This window comes from Coffea arabica, chromosome 2e (genome assembly GCF_036785885.1).
Source record: "Coffea arabica cultivar ET-39 chromosome 2e, Coffea Arabica ET-39 HiFi, whole genome shotgun sequence".
In the NCBI taxonomy this organism is placed as follows: domain Eukaryota; kingdom Viridiplantae; phylum Streptophyta; class Magnoliopsida; order Gentianales; family Rubiaceae; genus Coffea; species Coffea arabica.
In genome coordinates this window covers 33,546,191-33,566,794 of record NC_092313.1, presented here as the reverse complement: position 1 = coordinate 33,566,794, position 20,604 = coordinate 33,546,191, and the positions used below count along the sequence as shown (strand labels likewise).

General features: G+C 34.6%; 1 non-coding gene across 1 annotated transcript; it reads left to right on the top strand.

Annotated features, from left to right (window-relative positions):
- Positions 1-5,801: 5,801 nt before the first annotated feature.
- Positions 5,802-5,873, top strand: TRNAN-GUU (transfer RNA asparagine (anticodon GUU)). The gene has a single exon. It is a non-coding gene; the product is annotated as a tRNA-Asn (tRNA).
- Positions 5,874-20,604: the final 14,731 nt, after the last annotated feature.

The window sequence follows — 20,604 nt, the reverse complement described above, 5'->3', positions numbered from 1 at the left end:
AGCACTGCGCACGGGGTCAAGCTCTTGCGCGCCTATCCTTTGCTGAATAAGTCATCGACTTACCTTTGAAGCTCCTTTGTCGCCTCCGGATTGCTTTTATAGGCTGGGCGATTTGGTAGAGAAACTCCCGGGATGAAGTCGATTTGGTGCTGAATTCCATGAAGAGGTAGTAGACCACTTGGAATATCGTCAGGAAATACGTCCGTGTACTCTTGCAAAAGAGAAACCACCTCAGGAGGTGAGTTAGTATCTAGTTCGTGTATGGATAGCGCTACTTATTTACTAACAAGTAGAAGAAGTTGCTGATTTTCACTTGCTAACTTCCTCACTCTTTTGGCTTTTATCAAAAGCATTCGTTTTCCCTCGATTTTTGCCTCAATTGCCGAGCTAATACATGCCTTTTTTTCCTCCTGTTTTGCCTCGACAGCCTTACTTTTCTTCTTTTTTCACACGATTTTTCATACTCTTTTTGCAATTTCAATTGATCTTCATGCACTTGTCGAGAAGAAAGGTGAGCAAGGGTAATTTTCTTATTATTGTACATGAATGAGTATTTATTTGTGATGCCGTCAAATGAAACACGCCAATCAAATTGCCATGGATGACCAAGTATAATATGACGCTTGCATGGGGACTACATCACATAATACTTCATCAACATATTTACTAATGTGGAAAGAAACGAGAACCTGTTTGCCAGCTCAAACCTCCCCAGAATTGTTGAGCCATTGCAACTTATAAGGACGAGGGTGATCCTGGATGGTCAACTTCAAATTTTCCACCATAGTTGCACTAGCCACATTGGTGCAACTCCCACTATTTATGATTACGCTGCATAGGGCCTCCTTAATGAAGCATCGAGTATAAAATGTATTCCCGCGTTGCAGCTCATCCTCCTCCTTGACTCGAGTGGTCAAAACTGGCCGCACCACTATAAGGGTGCCAAAAATTTCCTCGAATGCAACTTGCTCGTCTTCATCATGTAACCCTTCATTGTCCTCCATAAGGGGTGGCATTCCCTCATACTCTGCATCGTCATTGGTCACAATTAGGGCTGCAAACGAGCCGAGCCGAGTCGAGCTTTGAGCTAATCGAGCCGAGCCTCGACTAAATTTTACCAAGCTCGAGCTCGACGAGCCGGCAAATTTCGAGCTCGAGCTCGAAAAAAAATAAAAAATAATTATTTTATTTTTAAAAAAATAAATAAAATAATATTTTTTTCTTAATAAATAATAAAATATTAAGGATATATACGTAATTTTACTATGAAAATAAAAAATAAAAAAAAATATATAATATACGTAATTTTATTATTAAATAAAAATAAAAATAAAAAAATATATATATATACCCAAGCTCGCGAGCCGACTCGCGAGCTAACGAGCTTCATATTCTGAGCTCGAGCTCGAGCTCGAGTTTGACTCGAGCCGGCTCGAACTCGACTCGAGTTCGATTAATATCGAGCTCGACTCGAGTTCGATTAATATCGAGCTCGACTCGAGCTTGACTCGAGCCGCTCGCGAGCGGCTCGCGAACGGCTCGATTCGTTTGCAGCCCTAGTCACAATGTCCCTATTGGTTAGTGTTATCATTGTTCTTCGATTGGGATATTGGCTGGCAATGTGACCTCTTCCTTAGCTCTTGAAGCAACGGTCATCGCGTATTCTTTCTCTTGGCTTTTACCCCTCAAGTCTGGGTGAATTAGTGAACCTTCCAGCGGCTGGCTTAAGATTACTTCTACCCTCAAATTTTGGTTTTTGTGATGGTGATGAGGCTGAAATTTTTGTTTTCCCCTTAGGATTGAGCGGCCGATAGATGGGAGTGGTGTAGCCGAAGTTGGAACGATCTTGGCCCCTCCTCTTGAGTCTTTGTTCCACCTCATCAGCTTTCTCCACCAACTCATGGAGTTCCATGTAGTGATAAAGTCCACCCTCTCCGCGATTTTAGGCCTTAAACCATTCAAGAATCGGGCCATGGTTTCTTCTTTATCTTCCTGAACATCGGCTCGTAGCATCAAGATCTCCATCTCCTTGTAGTATTCATCCACGCTCTTATTGCCTTGTACAAGGGTTTGTAGCTTCTGATACAAATCCCTATAGTAGTGTCCTGGTAAAAAACGTGTCCTCATCATTCCCTTTAGCTCGGTCCATGTGTTGATCTCGGGCAACCTACTTCTTCTCCGAGATAGCTTAAGTTGATTCCACCACACGATTGCATACTCCGTGAATTCAATTACTGCCAACTTAACCTTTTCTTTATCGGTGTAGCTTTGGCAAGCAAACACCATCTCGATTTTGAAGTCCCATTCGAGATAAGCCTCAGGATTGAAACCTCTCTTAAACTCTAGAATTTTCATTTTGATTCTCTTAAAAATGTCAGAGAGTTTATCTGGTCCCCTTGACTTAGATTTGGAACGTTTGAAGAGTTCCTCCGCTTTGTCATTGGAATCCGTGGACTCCTCCATGTACCTCCTCCTATGAATGGTTTTGGAAGGATTAGGAGTGTCTTGGGAGTTATTACCCACCAACTTCTCATGAATCGGGTCTAAAGTATCGGCTAGCATTTTCTCCAACATTCCTTTGAATCTTGTTTCAAACATGTCAGCAAGCATTTTCATATCAACGGGTTGAGGATTTCCTTCACTTTCCCGAGACATGATACTTTAACCTGCAAAACAATGTTAGTGAAATAAATATACCTCACTTCACTCCCTTACGTATATATTCTCGCACTCGTGTATCACTCAAGAGTACACTTTAAGAATCTCACAATGTAGCTTCTCACAGCCCTTTTGCAACCCTTGAAGAAGTTAGAACTCCCTCAAGTGAGCAACTCAACTTACCAATGTCAAAATCTCAAGTGATTGTAGCAATATGGCTATCGGTTCGCTTGGGATTTTATGGCGAGCAAAGATGACTGATGAAGGTAGCAAATAATGAAACTTTGATGACTCTAAAATACAATGAAAAGACTAGAAAATAGCGCAAGAATACTCGAAATTTGCTGCTAGAAAAAGAATGAAAATAAGTGACTAGAATTTGGAAACTAGGAATTGGAACTAGAATTTGCTACAGTAGCGATGAACAGTAACTATGCTACAGTATGACCTTTTTTATTTTACACGAATAGACTGTAAACCACACACAAGCAGGTTGGACACAACACAAGACACACAATAAGAGGCCAAAATTGAGGCAACACAAGTGGAAACAATGGGCAGATTTGGCAACAAGATGAAGAACAAAATCTTAGGTGATTAGGAATGACACAAAAGGTACGATAACACTAGAAATAAGAGATATAACTTGAATACCATCAACCAGCTCTGATACCAGCTGATATGAATCCCATGGGTGCGACGGAGTTCGTGATCACAAGCCCGGATCTTGATAGTGGAACTCAAATTTAGATTGGCAGCGGAAACCTTACGACCCCTCTAATCCCCGAAATTGCGAACAATCTTGATATTATCTCAACCCACAAACTAACGGATTAGCGAACCAAAGGTGTTGGTAGAAGGCGCCACGATCAAGTACGATTCTTGATTGATAAGCCAGAGTCTGAACACTTAGAGCACCTCTAAGGTATTCAAGAGAAGCTCAGAACTATGAGAAAAGCTCACTCGAATTGCTGGAAAATTTCTTGTTATCTTATTATGAATGAAAATGACTCTTATATAGATTTTACAAGGCCCTCAAAAACTACTAAGTTTAGGAAACTTAAAAGCGAAACACATTAGGAAACTAACCATACGACTTAACCTACTTGGTGTTGGAAACAATGCAAGTTTCCTTATTTCACTTGACTCTTAACTAAACATAATCGAATGAGACACAACTATCATGCAATGTAGGTTAGGCTTCCAAGACTTCATCTTCAATCTTGCGCATCTGCGACTTGAATGCAATTCACGAGCTTGCTTGTATCTTGATCAACATCCCCAACAATCAAGAACCCTTTGAACTACTCATGGGCAGCTTGGACAAGAGCATTAAGTTGTTCTTTGAGACGCTTAGCTCGAGCTTTTGTAATTGGTTCGATTGGCACACGAACTTGACGTGAAGCTATTGGACCCTCGACACTGCCATCCGAACCTTGAATAGCCATGACATTATCATTAAGCATGCGTTTTCAGGTCGCATATTAGTTCATCTTCATAATTTCTTGAGAAAATGCATCCTCAAAACGTGGGTATCAACCCGTGTGTTCCCATGCCTATGTATTTCAATTCCCCAAAAAGGGAAACTTTGCTCAACATTTCTTTTTTCTTCTTTTTATGGGCAAAACACATGCACTTCACTTATTTTTTCAAATTTCTTGATCAATCAACACTTGCATTCACCATTAACATTATTTGGAGTAGTTTTTAACATTCAAATGCATCATTAAACGCATCATTGGTGTATTTAATCTTTATGAGTCCTTATTAAGTTCAATTTGCATAAAGTTCATGTTAAGGGTCATTTGAGTGTGAAAATAGTTCAGTCACATTTCATTTCACTCATATAACTATTTTGAGGTGAATTTTTTTAACTTTGCATTCTAGTTTGCATTTTCACCTTTTCGACTCTATTCTCATTTGTGCATAGGTTTGTATGATGAATATATGAAGGTGCTTTAGGATATATAAACATACTAAATGACTCTGTATGGCTTTTTTTTTTAGATTCAAAACATACATTTGCATATTAATTGCATGGTGAATCATTAGGGTCAATATAGTTCATTATTTGATCATTTACGTATCATATGCACTTCTTGGACCTTAGTAGTAAAGTTTGTTGCCTTTATTTTCAATTTTTTGCAAACTAACGGTTATTATATGAAACTTATAATCTTTGATTTTCATTTATGTAGATAATGGTTAAATTTCAAGAAAGATGAGGTCATCAAAGATCCCAAATAAAAGGCCAATTCACCATGGAGGGAGTATTTCTTTTACCCTTGCTTTTCCTTTTCACACATTGAGAACACTGTGCAATTTAAGTGTGGGGAGAGGTTTACTTCCTTTTTAATTATGGTGATTAGAGAAAAATGGTATTTTCACAATTTTGTCAATTTTCAAAGAAGTCCATAACCATTAGTAGTCAAAATTCTTCATTTGGAGTAAAATTTAGGGAAAATCATTCAAAACGTCCCTCACATTTTGTAAAATAACTTTTTTGGTCCCTCACTTTTAAAAATGTAATTTTACATCCCTTACAAATTTTCATTGGTCAAATTTGGTTCTAACTTAGATTTCCGACTAGTTTTTTATCAGAATTCACCACGTGCCATGCATGTGATTATATTTTAAGAACAAAATTGTCAAATCAAATTTTATATAATTCAATTTATAATCCCTCACATTTCATAAAATAAATTTTTTTCGTCCCTTACATTTCACAAAATGAATTTTTTTATCCTTCACATTTTTCAAAATAAATTTTTTCATCTTTTATTGATCATGTGTGTGAATAATTTTTTTTAAATCCATGTATATATCTATTGATTTCACTTGAACAATATGAATAGCAGGTGAATATTGAATAGGTTTAAATGGTGAAATCATATAAATATATACATGGGTTTCAAACAAAATTATTAGTTTTAAACCTCTATATATATCTATTGTATAGCATGTGTATAACTATGATTAGCATGTTTAGATGAAATCCAATAGCGATAAATTACATGTTATCCGTACTGTTCAGATAAAATAAAAAAGACATATACGTCGGTTTATAGAAAAAAAGCTTTAGCTCATATTGGTCATGGGTTGAGAACAGGAATTGAACTCTATGAGATCTAATCTCCCATTGTTCCTTAGTAGCTCAGTGGTAGAGCGGTTGACTGTTAACCGATTGGTCGTAGGTTCGAATCCTACTTGGGGAGATTTGATTTACTCTGAATTAAAGAATTCAGAATAAAGGGGCTCGCTTTGTCCGTTAAGAGTAGGTAACCCGTTCCTTGTCTTTGCATTTTATCTCATCGTATCACATTCAGAATAAATAGAGTTTTTTGAAAAAACCTGCTAGTGGAGGCAGGCCTCCTAGGGATAAGAGACATAGGGCTAAAGAGAGAGCCAAAAAAGGATCTTTCGTGTATAATCCTGCATAATCTCGAATGTTATCTGTTCCAATTTTGAGATTCAAACCGTTCATGAATTCGCAGTCAGCAGTTAATAGTTAATGGTTCAAATTTCTCATAAATTTTTACTTTTGCGAATGAAAATCCACATTTGATTTTTAATAGAAAGTGAGAGAAGTTGGCCATTTTGAGATACTATATACTAGACAAGACAGGGGCGGATCAACTCCAATCGAAATAAAGATTTCTTTTAGGAAAGAAAAGTATTAAGAAAAATAGAAGTCAAGATGCAAGTACAATAAAAATAAAAAGAAAAAGCAGTTAAGTAATACGGGACAAATTAAGGGGGGTCGGTCTATAAATTTGATATTTAACTTTTTTTTTATCGAATTTTTTCTGAGAATTTCTTGTATTTTCATCTGCCTCTATTCATTTCATTTTTATGTTTTTGTTTTGAATGCATTAGAAAATCTTTTTTTATTTGTTAGCTCAACACTTTGATTGCCTTGTCTAATGTCTTTGTTGAATTTGTTTTCATTCTGATTGTATCTATACACTTAATATATTATATATTATATTTTAGTTTATCTATTTCACTTACTTTTGCACATTTTTGTTAATCCATCAACAGGATCTATACATCTCGACCGGAAGTGTAATAGGAGCATCCGTCGACAAAAGGATTATCCTAAGATGATCATCTCATGGCTATTCAAATGTTGTACTGGGATCGTATCATTCGAGCTTTTTTTTTCATGTCTTTCCGGGGGGTCTGGAAAAAGCTGCAATCAATAGGATTTCCCTAATCCTCCCTTCCTGAAAGGAAGAGCATGAAATTCTTTTTTCCTTCTGCAGGGACCGAGAGATTGGATGATTTCACTTGAACAATATGAATAGCAGGTGAATATTGAATAGGTTTAAATGGTGAAATCATATAAATATATACATGGGTTTCAAACAAAATTATTAGTTTTAAACCTCTATATATATCTATTGTATAGCATGTGTATAACTATGATTAGCATGTTTAGATAAAATCCAATAGAGATAAATTACATGTTATTCGTACTGTTCAGATAAAATCAAATAGACATATACGTGGGTTTAAAGAAAAAAAACTTTTCAGACACATGATCAATGAGGGATAAAAAATTCATTTTAAAAAATGTGAGGGATGAAAAAATTCATTTTTTGAAATGTGAGAAACGAAATAATTCATTTTGTAAAATGTTAGGGAGGAAAAAATTCATTTTGTGAAATGTGAGGAACTATAAATCAGATTATGCAAAAATTTGATTTGACAATTTTGCCCTTAAAAAATGATCACATGTAAGTCACGTGGTGAATTCCGGTAAAAAACTAGTCAAAAACCTAGGTAGGGACCAAGATGAAAAAATCATCCTGTAAAATGTGAGGGACGTTTTGAACGATTTTCCCTAAAATTTATGTGTCTTAAGAATCTCATTTCCTATTTGATTTGGAAATAACTCTTATGTGACTAGAATTTTTGCTATGAAGAAAGTATATTTTGCAAAGTGGAAGTAATTATACCTTAAATTTTACATGCTTGATAAGTTTTCTATCTTGATTGAATTTCACAATTTGAGCGATGAATATGGCCAATATTTGCATTATTTTTTGTATAATCATTCTATATGAGGGAAGTAATTAAAAAAAAAGAAAGAACAAATAAAAGTGCAACTCTAATGATTCTTGAAACTTAGTAATCGCGAGTCTTCATCTACAAATGTTGAATTTTGCATAAAATGGCTCTTGAATTATGAGTATGCAAAAGCAACTCTAGTTAGTGATGGAGGTCTTTATCTACCAATGTCGATCTTCACATCAAAAGATATCTTCACTACTTGAGGAAACTATTTGTTGTGTATTGAATAAATCCCTCTTTTGAGTAAATAAAGATGATCATGGAATTTGTATGCCTTGACTTGGCCATGTGAGTTTCATAAAGCTGAAATTGAGTTGAGGGCATTGGCGGATTTAAGGTGGCGCCCCCACTGCCCCTCTTAAATTCCTATAATACACATAGAATTTTGTGATATAATCTCAAGTGTGCTCTCTGAAGTTTTCTTATGAATGATGTGAAAGAATTATGTGGTCCTCTAAGTTAGGTCATGAATTCAAATTTTAAAAGAATATGTGGGCCACAAAATTTCATTTTAAATAAGCTAAAAAAATCTTTTCATTTCAACTACCAAGTACCAATCATATCATTCACTTCCTTTGGTCCCCACTCCCCAATTTCTCTTCCCTTCTTTGGTCCCCTAATTTCCCCCCACAACCAAGAACCACTCTTCCTTCTCTCCTTTGGTCCCCTGTTTTCCCTATTTTTTCTCTTGATCACTTCATTTGATTCAGAGATTGCACTAGAATCAGTTGATCTTCTGGGTCTGCCACTGATCATTGCAACTTTTTTCTAAATTTTTCACCAACTTTAGGAGGTCATCAAAATCGGGTTCAAAACAATTACTTCTTCTTATTGTTATTTTGAATTTGTTTGCAAATATATTTCTAGAGCATGAGATTATTACTGTTTTAAAGAAATTTGAAAACTGATTAGTTAGTGTAATAACTAATAAATGGATTATTTGATAAATATTTTAACTTGTGAAATGGTGCTTTTATGGATTTCTAATTTATTTTTTATTTGCCTTGATTAGTTTCTTGTATTGGAGTTAATGTAATGATGAATAGAGGGCCATTTGACATATATTTTTAACTTTCAAATTATTCTTATATGGATCCTTTTGTCTAATTAACTTGATAAGGTTCATATGTTGGGGTGAATGATTTGATGTAGTAATGAATAAATAAGTCATTTAATAAATAACTTTAACTTGTGAAATAGTTCTTGGATAGATTTTATTGTCTATTTAATATTTTAATTTGATTAGTATCTTATCTATTGATTTTAATTTCTTTAGCTATGGAGAGATATTTCAAGAGGAAGTCAATGGAAAAAGAGTCATCTAATAAAGAAGAAGCCAAGGATGATGAAAGTGCAAAAAATGACAATAAAAAAAGTTGCTTGGGGATTAACTTAGATGAATTACCTGCAAATCCTGCCCAAAGGGAAAAAATTAAGGATTATCATCCAAACCTTCACGATGAAATTCAGAGATATTACTTAAAAAATGGACCATGTCAACCTCATGAGCATGTTTTTCCACAATGAAAGATAGGAAAAAAATGCGTCGATTAGTCCGGGGCTGGTTTGATGATTACAAGAATTGGTTGGAATATAGTATTGAAAAAGATGCCGCTTATTGCTTATGTTGTTATCTATATAGACCAGATGTGGGTGAACAATCTGGTGATGATAGTTTCATTAAGGAAGGATTCACCAATTGAAAAAAAAGGATAGATTTGATGTTCATTTTGGTGGTCCTAACAGTGCACACAATCTTGGTTGGAGTAAATGTCAAAGTTTATTAAATCAAAATAAGCAAATCAAAATCAGCACATCGAAGTGGCATTTTTTAAGCTAAGCAATCAGAGAAAATGAGGGCTGATTATCGGATTCATTTATTAGCCTCAGTACATTGTGCTAGATTTCTCCTACACCAAGGTTTGGCTTTTTGTGATCACGGTGAATCCCATATCTCTAAAAATCAAGGAAATTTTTGTGAACTTTTGCACTTCCTTACGGGTCATAATGATGATATAAAAAAGGTTATTCTTGAAAATGCCCCTAAAAATCTCAAACTCATTGCTCCAAATATTCAAAAGGATATTACAAATGCTTTGGCAAGTGAGACTACAAGCATTATTGTAAATGACATTGGACATAGATTGTTTGCTATTTTATGTGATGAATCTCATGATGCATCAACAAAGGAGCAATTAGCAGTTGTTATACATTATGTGGATTTACATGGATATGTGATTGGGCGTTTTCTTGGCATTCTACATGTAAGTGATACTACTGCTTTTTCACTTAAGAAAGCAATTGATGTTTTATTTTCAAAGCATGGTTTGGGCATATCACAATCTGTGGTCAAGGTTTTGATGGTGCTAGTAACATGCGAGGTGAATATAATGGTTTAAAGACTTTGATCATGAAGGAAAATGGTTCTGCATATTATATTCATTGTTTTGCACATCAACTTTAATTGTCACTTGTAGGGGTTGCAAAGAAACATGTCCAAGTCTCTTCTATGTATAATACATTGTCTACCTTAGTGCATGTTCTTGAAGGTTCATCTAAAAGACAAGAAATTCTTAGAGAACAATGACTTAAGAAAGTTGTTGATGATCTAATGACTGGAGAACTTGTGAGTGGTCCGGGCTTAAATAAAAAAACTAGCCCTCAAAGAACTTGTGATACACGTTGGGGTTCACATTTTGGATTGTTGTTAAAGCTGGTTCTTATGTATGATTCTGTAATAGATGTTGTTTTGATAATTGAAAATGATGGTCTTGTGGAGCAAAAAGGTCAAGCATATGCATTTCTTAATTCTTTGCAATCTTTTAAATTTGCATTTATTTTACACTTGATGAAGAAAATCATGGGAATAACGAATGCACTATCTGAAGCATTACAAAGGAAGGATCAAGATATTGTCAATGTTATGGGTCTGGTCAAAGTTTCCAAGCAACAATTACAAGCAACTAGGGAGTATGGATGGGATTTTTTACTTGATGAAATTTGTTTGTTTTGTAAAAAACATAAGATCATCATTCTGAAAATGGATGAAATATTCATTACTAGTGGGAGATCTCGAAGAAAAGTTCATCAAATTACAAACCTTCACCACTATCAAGTTGAGCTATTTTGTACTGTGACAAATTTACAACTCCAAGAACTCAACAATCGTTTCAATGGAATTAATATGGAGTTGTTTCTTTGCATGGCATGCTTGAACCCAAGTGATTCCTTTGCAGCATTTGATAAGAAAAGTTGATTCTTCTTGCAAAACATTATCCTTGTGAGTTTTCTAAGTTGGATGTTCTTGCACTTGACACTGAATTGGATACTTATATTAATGACTTGAAATCAGCTAAGGAATTTCTAGATTTAAGAAAAATCTCTAATCTAGCTCAAAAGTTGGTGGAGACTAAAAGAGATATTGTGTATCCATTAGTTTATATGCTCCTAAAGTTGGTTTTGATTTTGCCTGTTGCTACAACTACCATAGAAAGGGCTTTTTCAGCTACGAATATAGTGAAGAATTGGTTACGAAATAGAATAGGTGACACTTGGATGAATGATTATTCAATTACATATATTGAAAAAAATATAATTTGTGAAGTTCAAAATGAAAAGGTTGTAAAACGTTATCAAAATATGAAAATTTAGTTATGAGCAATTGTAAATGGTTTAGTTTATTTTTTGAAATAAAATTAATAATTTTGAGTTTGTATTTTTATGCTTTTCATGGAATATATGCATCGTTTGTACTTTTTGGTGATTTTTTTTTTGCTTAAAATACTAGAGAAAGAGTAGAAAATTTTTTTAGCTCCACTAAGAATTTTTTCTGACTCCGCTATTGGTTGAGGGGAGTAAATGAATTCAACGAGTCTTAACTCTTAATATAATTCTCTCTCATTTACTTGATATGATAAGTATTTGTGATGAAAAGAATGATTATATAATGGTGCTTTACCTTTTTATTGAAGAAATAAATTTGAAAGACATATAGGCCAAAGGGATATATTCGAACTATTATGATAGTTTGTAATTCTTAATTGCTTGAGAACAATTAATAGTTTAAGTGTGGAAGAATTTGATAAGTGTGCATTTTGAGTGATTTAAGTGTAATTTTTTCACGTAAATAGGGATTTTATTGAATAGAACATGAATGTACACAAGAGCAGAGGAATCCGCTACACAAAAGTACTGCTACAACCAATTAAGCTATACACTAGTATTGCTACAATGTACTAAACGCCGATTATGCTATCAACATTTAAGCTATACAATAGTATTACTATAATCAACTAAACGCCGATTATGCTATCAACATTTAAGGAAAATCACTTGGGGAAAATCCCAACTAAGGCAAAATAATCAGTTGTCTCTTGTACTTGATACATTCCTCCATTTTGCCACACAGCAACGAATCTCCTTTAGCTCTCTGTGTGCAACAATGTCAGCATCAGAGACTTTATATTGGAACACCCTATAATTTCTCTCCTTCCATATATAATATACAGCTACTCCCAGTGCCAACTTCTTTACTGTGTTTATAAAGCATTCTTTCTTCCAATGACAACTAAACCATTCAACTTTAGTATCCATTCATAAGTCCCTCGATATTGCAAGCAACATTGATGTATTCTTGACCAAATATAAGCTGCATACTCACATTGAAAAAAGAGATGATTACAAGATTCATTTCCAGTACAGCATAGTAGACATTTCATTTCAGTCATAATGCCCCATTTAACCAACCTGTCCTTTGTGCTTAATTTGTTCTTGCACAACAACCATAAGATAAATGAATGTTTTGGGATATATTTTTTAAACCACACAAGATGATGCCGATAGACCTTAGTAGCAAAATGATTCAACACTTCAATTGCAGATTTGACAGAGAACAAACCTGATTTACTGGGTAACCATTTCACTATATCTGACATTTCCTCGCTTAATGACTGCCTAGAAGGAACAAATTGTGCAAAATCATCTACTTTAGCTATTCTTCTCCTACTATTGTGGATCTTCCACTCTTCATTTTCAATGATAGAAGAAACCTTAGCCTGTAACGTACTTCCAAATTGTCGCACCATATTGGGCCCATAAGCTATCAACAATGGCCCTCTATGGTGCCAATTATCATACCAGAGATAAGTATTTTCTCCACTTTTGATCACTCAGGCAATAAAAGGTTGTATAATAGATTTGATCTGAAGGAATTTATGCCAAACCAAAGAACAAGATTGACGCAATGAAATAGACCAGAAACATTTATTTTTGAGCTCCACAGTGCGAACCCAAGCAATCCAAAGAGATTCTTTTTTAAGTGCTATGTGCCAGATATACTTAAACAATAATGCCTTATTCCAATTAGTCAAATTAGGTAATCCTAGCCCTTCTTGTTTAATAGGTTTGCTCATTTCCTTCCAACATGCTTTGATCCCATTCTTGATAGAATCTATTCTTTTCCATAAGAATGTAGTAAGCATAGGTTCAATCCTCTTAATAACAGCTCGTTGTAATAAGAATACACTACTCCAATAGAACAGAACACTAAGCAACACGGACTTAACCAATTGCAATTGACCAGCGTAAGTTAATAGTTTATTGCTCTACCCTTCTATTTTCCTCATTATCTTCTCAATGATAGGGGAACAATCCTTGAAGGATAATTTGATATTTATCAAAGGCACACCCAAATATTTGACAAGTTGATAGCCTCTCTTGATTCCTAGGATCTTACATAGTTCTAGACCGTGCTCTTCATTAATACCTGATAAGAAGACTTCACTCTTGTACAAATTAAGGGATAGTCCTAATAGATAAGAGAATTCCTCAAGAATGGATTTCATGATATTAAAGGAACCAGGGTTTGCAACAGAAATGAGGAATAAATCATCAGTAAAAATGAGGTGAGATGTTCCAAGTTATTGGCCTTTTGGATGAAATTGAAAGTCAGGTCCTTTGGCAGTTTCATCAAACAAAAGAGAGAAAATTTTCATTGCAAGAAGGAAAAGATATGGTGAGATGGGATTACCCCTGTCTTAATCCTCTAGAACTGGGAAAATACCCAACTAAAGCTCTCTTCATGTTCTGTGAAAATCAGAGTGAAAACAATCCTTTCTTAATCCAACAAATGAACGTTTTAGGAAAATTCATACATTCCATAATAGTGAATAAGAAATCACATCTAACAGTGTCATGGGCCATAACCAAGTCAATTTTCATAGCACATTTAACCTGTCCAGTATCCCTGTGGTACCCATTTACAATGTCATGCATCAAAAGTATATTATCTGAGATCACTCTACCTTTTAGGAAGGCATTTTGGCGATTACATATCAATTTTGGTAGCACTTTCTTCATCCTTTTAGTTAAGATTTAGGAGAAGATCTTGTAAACTGTATTACAACAAGATATAGGCCTATATTCTTTCATAGTTGATTGGTTAGGCACTTTTGGAACTTGGGAAATGATTGTACTATTCAATAGAGGATAAAATTTGCTATCACTAAAATAGTATTTAACAACTTTGATAAAGTCAATTTGCACAACTCCCCAATTTTTTACAAAAATTCTACAGGAAAACCATCAGGTCCCGGAGCCTTACCTTACTTCATAGAGAATAACACTGACTACATTTCACTATCAGAGATTTCTTTTTAGAGCTCATTAGCCTGGTCATTGCTTATTTTGTTTACAATAAGTTGACACAATCTAGCACTGTGTACTTTAATAAAGGTCCCTTGTTCAGAAAACAAGTCTTGAAAGAAATTCACTATGATGCTCTTGGCCTCCTCATAATCCTCCACTTTATGTCCACTGCTATTCTGAATAGATAAAATACTATTCCTCCTCTAATGCATTTTCATCTTCTTATGAAAAATTTTTGTATTCCTATCCCCTGAGAGTAGCCAATCAGTTTGGGACTTGGCCTTGAAAAATTGTTCCTCAACAATTAAAAGAGAAATATAAGCTGATAGACATTTCTTCTCGATAAATTGCAAGTGTATGCCATAAGGAGCCTATTGTAGTTGCCTTTGAGCAGAGTATAGAGCCTCTTGTGCATGGATAGTTTTGGCAGAGATATCCCAGAATTCTTTCTTATTTAACTCTTTTAATGTTATCTTCACCTCTTTTAGCGTCAAACAGAAAGTCCTCATGGGGTCACCTTGAAATTCAGTAGACCATGCCTTATGAAGTAGTTGAGGAAAATCATTGTGAGACATCCAAAATCCATGAAATTTGAAAGGATTAGGTCCAAAATTAAAATATTTCTTAATAATAAGTAATCCAGCACAATGATCCGATACTTCAAGATCCACAAACTCAGCTTCTTGATGAGGAAATAATTGCATCCATTTCTCATTACATAATATCCTATCAAGTTTGCAATAGAGCCGATCTCAACCAAACCTTCCATTGCACCAGGTAAGTAAATAGCCTTTGAATGGCAAATCATCAACATTAATTTGTTGAAGCAATCTTCAAATTTAGATATTGCAGGCTGGTCTCTTTCCATATTACCAGATTTTTCATAATCATAATGGATTATATTGAAGTCCTCCATTAGAATCCAAGCATAATCATGTATTATATTCTGGAGCCTACACAGCTCACTCCATAAGGCTCTTCTATCCTCTTTATCATTTCTAGCATATACAGAAGAGACAACAAAACTACTTTGCCAATTGGGATGAACCACATGACAAGTAATAACCTACTCATGAACACTCACAGGTGTAACTTGTACTTTAATAGGATCCCAGCAAAATTAGATTCTACCAATTCCAACAGAAGGTGTATTATATACACAATGCCAAGTAGGAAAACACTTCTTATACACAGTAGCATAGTTCACAATTCAAACTTTATTTCCTATAACTCCGAACATATCTAAGTGTAGAGTATCTACTTTATTTCTCATAGCTACTTGTTTATGGGGTTGATTTAAACCCCTAATGTTCCAGCAAATGATATTCATGTTATAGGGGCCGTAGTGGTCTTACCTCTTCCATTCGCTTTTTGTGATCCATTCTTCTTATCTACTCTGTCTCATTTAGCCTTTACGTCAATCTCTACTGGCATATCTGTCAAAGCAGCAAATGAATTGGGGGTATTAATATTTTGAGTTGAACAATGTAGTCCGGGAAGTACAATCTCCACTGCTGAGATTGGGATTACTCTTCTATACTTATTTGAAGGCCTATGTTCCTTTTCTTGAAACACAATATGGACCTCCGTTTGCTCATTAGTGTCAGATATGTTCACTAAACAATTCGTTGATTTAGTAGTGGCTACAGTAGTAAACTCTTCCATCATTGGTTCATGCACAGGTACAATCACTAGTTCAATCCTTGTTTCAATCACTGATTCTTTAACCTAATCAACTTTAGGCTTCCTAAATTTTTAAACTTGTGGCTTTGCTCCATAGTTAGCCAACGTATGACCAAACTTACCACAAAAACTACATTTTGGAGGCATCCATTCATATACCACCTCTTGCATTATCTTATCACCCTTTTCATTCAAGATAAGGATGCTAGTAGGCAAAGTGCTATGGATATCTATCTCTATACACACTCGTGCATAAGACAGTGTGGACTGATTAGTAGTAGGTTTATCAGTAAAGAGAGGCATACCAACATAACTAGACAGCTTACTTAGGCAACTAGGAGAGTAGTAATGCAATTTCAGATTTGAAATTTAATCCAAATGGGCATAGAAGAAATTTCCTCTTTAGTTAATTCCAAAGCAGGAGACCACGGTTTGACAAACAACATTTTGCTATAAACCTTCAATTTAGCGTCCTCATCTTCAAATTGAAAGAAAAAAAGTCTGGATTTCAACAAAGTTACCTCAATTTTGCCATGTTTGCCCTATTTTGGTCAACGAACTGCTTCATAGACTGGAAAGAAGGACGAGAACCCATTACATGCCCAATCAATGCATTCTTCCATTTCGCCAAGCCTTCTGATACATCATCCATGATGAAAGTTACCTCATCAGTTCCAACAAGTGGAGAAAAGTAAGAAAGCCCAATCCCATCATGAACTACTCCTCTAGAATGAATGACCTCTGCCCAAGAGCAATTTCTATCAGGTGTACTAAGCATAGGATTTTCAGAACCCGAAGCTTCCCCATTTAAGATAGGGATTTTTCCAAGCCAAAGATCTGAAGTAGAAAGCTACTGGAACTCACTAAGAGTCAAATGAACTGGTTTCTTAGCAGAATTAACCATCCTTGCAACTTGTTCAAGAACAGAGAAAACTCTAGTTTTCGCGCCGAATGAGCTAAATAGAGCTCTTCCATGGCGAAAAAAACCAAGGCATAGGTTAGTAGAAACCCTACACAATATTTTTTTAATTGTATTTTATTATTTAGTTTTGGTATGTTTTATTCATTTTTATAGCTAATTAACTAGGTTTCTAATGAATTATGCATTTTGTGGTTCAAAGTGTGAAAATTTGCATTTGTATATGTTCAAATGGTGAAAACTTCATGTTTTGTAGGTTTTAATGATTCAATCATCAAATGCAGTGAATTGAGAAGATATTTGAATGATTGTTGATGAGTTGAAGTGATTTAAAGAGAATATGAAGTGCAAAATGTTTAAAAGATGAAATGCAATCAAGTATAAAAGAAGAAATGTTTGACAGGTTTGACACATTTTGGTATTTTGGTTATATCTTGAGATACAAGTATCATATTAAGATGATTCTTAAGCTATTTTGAAGCTAAGACAAAGTTCTACATTTCCTATCATGATATCAAAGCCCAGTTCAAGAGGTTTCCTAGCCAAAAAGTTGAAATACAGTCGGCCTTTTTTGCTGTTAAAAGCTGAAATAGGGGATTGACTAGTCAAGAATATTTTGATCATTTCTTAGTTTACAGAGCTCCAAATTAAACGATTCTTGCTCTATTGAAAAGCTAACTCAAAGGACTGCAACTTTCATATTTTGTATAAGAGCTATTTCAGCATTCATCATCAATAAAATATCAATTGAAATTGGTACAAAAACAAAGCAAAGTTGAAGATTGATCTAAAAAGTGCATACATGCAGTGGAGGCAATACGTAGGCACAATACGCAGGCACAATATGCGGCCTTACACCTACATATTGACCTTGCATATTCTTAAGAAAGTTGTGCAACTTGCATACCCACTTTCTCTAATTTTTTACAACTTTTTAGAGCTCAATTCCAGCAAGAATTTCAGCTGTAGCTATAAAGAAGAGTATGGAGACTTGTAGAAGAATATTTTAGGAATCTCAAAAGCATTTTACATCAACTGTAACAACTTATTTGGAGGTTTAATTCTCTATAAATAGGGCCTTTGTTGAGCTTGTTATATAACTTTGGAAGGCTAGAGAAACTACCAAAATGTAGTCTTTACTAGATTTTCTTAGTTCATTAGTATAGTATTGTTAGTGTAGTTTATTCAACTTGTACTTGTAACTAGATTTGGATGAAGAATTAAGGAGATGGGGAGTTTGGAACTCAGGAGACAAGGGTAACTTCTTTCCTATCATTTTCTCTTTTGTATTTGAATTCATGCTTAACTATAATACAAGTATGGTCTTTTCTTTCATTCTCTTCGTGTTTTGCTAAAGTTTATACCTAGATTTATGGATAAATTTTATATATCTTGTTAGTGATATTCAATTGGTTATTTGATGATATTATTTTGAACAAGTTATTCAGCACTTTTGCTTATCTAATCATGATTAATGACTATTAATTGCTATAATCTTAAAGTGTTAAGTTTGCAATGAGAATTGGGATTTGACACTGGTTCAAGAAGTGCTAAATCTAGGGAGTACACTCACGAGAGTAGAGGTGCACCTTTGTGGCATTAGTGACTTGTTCCATGTAGTTTCATAGAATAAATAAACTTGTAGTTAATTTCATAACCACAAGAGTAAGTATGGTTTAGTTACAAGTATAGTTGATTCACTACGAGAGTAGGTTTCACATATATTAAGAAATTACTCCATAACTAACCAAGATAATAACATTCAACTAATCGATAATTTCATTTACAAGAGTAGTAAGGAATTCCATAATCCCAGGAATTTGTTATTGATATTGTTACTACTCTTTTTTCATATTTGTTGTATATATTTAATCTCTTGCATTTATGGTAGTCTAAATCATAAAAGAGTTCAAAAATCATCGATAATTGACAATTTTCCCTGTGGGATCGACACCTAATATCCTTGTACTCAATAAATGATATATACACTTGCAGAAAAAGAGGTATTTAGGTTTTATTAAATTTGGTGCATGGTAAATTCTCGTTACTACTACACTTTTCAACCTCACCAAAATTACAAGTACACCCACACACAAGAGTATTTTCCCTTAAAATCACTCTTACAAATCTTGTAGTATTGTAGGCAAAAATCTCTCCAATATTCAGAATTGGGGTATTCATAGATAGTGAAATTTAATCCAAAAGTCTCTCCAATAATTAAAATACTAGTTGTTAAAAAACTAGCCGTTGGAGTTGTTGGGCGTCCAATAATTCGATTCTATGTCTGACCCTATGTCCGAAAGTTGTTGAGTTGGTCTTCACTAGGAGTTTTAGACGGTCGATGTAGCATCCGAGAGACACATCCAATAGAAATGGAGAGTTCATAGAGAGTTTAGTCAACTTATTGGATGTCCAATAGGCATGTTGTGCATCCGACCCATCGTCTGATCATCATAGTAGGCATTTTCTTCATTCTTTGGATGTTTGATCCTACTAACCAATGTCCAAATTTGCATTCGACCTTAAGCGATAAGTTTCATTCAAATTTTATTTTCCTCCTTTCATTTTTCATTGATTTTGGACCTATTTCTAGTAACTTTCTCATGAAAAGATATTAGTCTAAATCATTATTTTGCCTTGTTAATCATCAAAATCAAGGATCGATCAAGCTAACTTTTCAACCACATGTATGAGGGCTACCTCTATAGTTCAAACATGAGAAGTGCAAGGAACTACATGCCGCGTATGGGTGGCCACCTCCAAAGTCCAAGTAGGACCCATGTGCCACGTATAAGGGTCAACTCTAAAGTCCGAGCATGATCAAGTGGACACTGTACGAAGACTACCTCCAGATTTTGAGCATGGTGGAGGCTACCATGTACGGGGATCACCTCCAGAGTTCGAACACGGAATGTGCAAGGAGTTGCGTGCTACCTCTATAGTTTAAGTATGACCAAGTGGGCAATTTAGATTGAGATGAGTTTTATGAGGACACAAAGTCCTTAAGTAGGTGTGAATATGAGATCCCAACTCTATCCCACAAAAGGACATCAAGGAAGAAAGTATTAGTATAACATCCTAGGTCCATGGGCTAGTAAATAAATTGGGTTAATCATTTTAAACCCATGATTCCGCTCAAAAGTTACATAGGGTGCATTTGATAAAATTGAAGTCTGAAAACTGAAATCTAAAATCTGAAATCTGAATTCATTAAATTAGTGAATTATTAAGTATTAAATCTAATAAATTTGAGTCTATATTATATTCAATAATAAGTTAAAGGTTTATCACTTATTTTACGGAGCAAGTTTTGCCTAGGAGATTCAGTATCATTTACTTAATTCAAATATTCAAATTTTGGTTATCAGACGCATCTGAACATATTAAGATCTGAATCTATTAAACTTAAGTACTGAATTAGAATATCAAACAAGGCCTAAAGACTATCTTGTGGCTCCGAGACATTATATTTAATTAATTCAGATATTCAAATTTTGGTTATCAGGCGCATCTAAACATATTAAGATCTGAATCCATTAAACTAAGTGCTGAATTGGAATATCAAACAAGGCCTAAAGACTATCTCGTGGCTCCAAGGCGTTACATTTGTACTGTGGATAGAT